Source organism: Colias eurytheme, chromosome 11 (genome assembly GCF_061535395.1).
Source record: "Colias eurytheme isolate Ceu_HAF_F1 chromosome 11, ilColEury1 Martin Lab GWU primary, whole genome shotgun sequence".
NCBI classification, from domain to species: Eukaryota; Metazoa; Arthropoda; class Insecta; order Lepidoptera; family Pieridae; genus Colias; species Colias eurytheme.
Genome location: NC_142990.1, coordinates 10,313,613 through 10,316,403, shown reverse-complemented (window position 1 = coordinate 10,316,403; position 2,791 = coordinate 10,313,613).

Below are 2,791 nucleotides of genomic sequence, written 5' to 3'. Positions count from 1 at the left end.
GTAGTGATGATGTGTTTGTATATTTATTATTGTAAATACAATAAAACCTTTTTGTACGAATAATTGTTTATTTATTTATTTTTAAAGAGTTTTGTACAATGAACTAAAAAAATTTGCTCATCCTGATTAGCTTGTTTCATAACGTATTCCGAGAACGATAAGAGTAGCTCCTTACAAAATTTTAGAGATATATCGTCATTAATTGCCTCAATAGATGCGTGAACCATACAAAATGGCCGCCACAGTTGAGAGGACATAATAATAATATAAACAACGGCATATTTGATATTGATTGAAGATTAAATGTTTCGGCTAATTTAATCGTGGTATGTAAAATGAGAATAACTTTTATTAACGAGAAAGAACAAAACATCACAATTTACACGTTTTTTACTTAAATTTAATATTTTACATAATAATTAATATCTCTCATATAAATTAATGTAATTTTTTGAAACAAAATAAATTTTTAACCGACTTCAAAAAAAAGGAGGAGGTTATCAATTCGGCCGGTATGTTTTTTTTTTTTTTTTTTTTATGTATGTACACCGATTACTCCGTGGTTTCTGAACCGATTTACGTGATTCTTTTTTTGTTCGATGCGGGATGGTGTCGAATTGGTCCCATAAAAATTTTATTCGGATAGGCCCAGTAGTTTTTATTTTATGAGCATTTTTGTCTGTATTTGTAAATGTTGCAAGTGCAAGTTTGAAGTCCGTTGTTTTTAACGCAGTTATTGACTTGTTTCGGATAACTAAATCTATTCCCAATTTATAGATTACTAGCTTTCCGCCCGCGGCTTCGCCCGCGTTTTCAAAGAAAAACCCATTCCCGTAGGATTTCCGGGATAAAACCTATCCTATGTCCTTTCTCGAGTATCAAAATATCTCTATACCAAATTTCATGCAAATTGGTTGAGTAGTTAAGGCGTGATTGAGTAACAGACAGACAGACAGAGTTACTTTCGCATTTATAATATTAGTATGGATTAAATTAATATACTGCCGCCTACTCTAATTACAGCTATCTTACTGATACTTCATTTATTTTATGCATAATTAGGTACATACAATAAGTACGCGTAATAGGCACTTGACTGTAATGCGTCTTGCCTTAGGTGTGCATTTACGGAAAATACCCGAAGCGGCTGTCTATAATACCTATATTATGTGGTGAGCCGCTATATGCATCTTGCAGTATTATTCTTATATTTTGAAGTGAAACTTCTTTATCGGGGTTGGAAAAAAATTTAGTGTAATATTTTTCCGTTACGCACCATCTTGTTTTTATCCCTACCACGCGTGATTGACGTATTTTTGTAAAGTTGCATATAAGTAGGGTGATTGCGCTGGTTTTCGTCCAGTTATGGGAGTTGCCAACTTTGTGATGCGAAATAAATATTTTGGAGCACCCTTCCTTAAACATATAATATTTTTATTTAATCCTTATATAGTCTTCTTTAAGATGATATTAAGTGAAAATAAATCATTTTGATGTATCTTTTTATTTAAATTATTTTCTGCAAAAGTAGGGTATATGCTAGTTTTCGTCCAAAAAAACTGATTTTCGTCCTAGTGTAAGCTAGTTTTCGACCACCGTGTAGAAAAAGGAGGGTAGGTCAATTATTAAGTTAAAAACCAATTACAGGTAAATATATACTTTTATTTAATCAACATCACAATTTCTCACTACCTTACAGGTTTATAGTTTTACTAATAATAATCAATATAACTAGTCAACACTGAGATCTATGTAGCACTTGGCAGTCTTTATATGCGTTCGTGATGACTGTTTAATCATTCGTAATAAACTAATAAAGAAAGGAATGCGTTACTTACAATGTAAATGAATAAAGTAATAATTATAGGACTGAGAAATTACATCAAAAAACAGAAATATTCATTCTAATACTTTGTTTATCAAATGAAACGTACTATATTAAACACAGCCATAATAATACGTTTTAGCTACTAAAATAAACTATACAGGGTGTAATCGTTAAGTGTGCACAAGCGATTATTCCGTAACTATTGCAGATATCAAAAAACTTTAAACTGATATCGAAAGTACTTAACCTAATGAGTAAAATGGCCATAATAAATTTTTAAAAATAAAACGAGAAATAACCAAAAATGTTACATTAAACGCTCCCATACAATTTATTTCCCATACATTTTGTATTCATAGTAGATTTTCGAAGTGACGTCCTCATTGTGCAATACAATGAGGAGCTCTATTTACAGTTTCTAAATGAACTTCCCTCCAAATTTGCGAAGTAATTAAAGCAGAAAACCAAAAAAACAAAAAAAAAGCTAAAATCTTTCATATTAAATGTATAGGTTGATCCAAAAGTAATGATAATTGGGTATTTTCTGTGCACATAAAAATATAAAATAAATGTTTTATGCTTGCTCATGTAATCACTAAGTTATCACAAAAAAATTATATCTACAGGCCACGTTTCCAAGTATTAACATTAATTTTAATGTGAACAGTGCGAGCCAGAATGTTTCCCGACGAAAAGAAGAAACAACGATTCGACATTTAGAGGGTGAATTTCTAAATTTTTAATGAGATCAGGATAATTTTTTGTCACGATTTGTGACCATGGGCGTTACCTGGGTTCACCATGTTTATGCTGAAACCAAGAAACAATCAATGGCCTGGATGCGAGCTTCCAAAGCTTTTTACTTTGACAAAGAATACAGTGTATCTGCCATATAGATATAAGCGTGAACTTGCTATGTTAATAGCATATAATATTAACCAGTCTGGTACATGTTCGGTATCA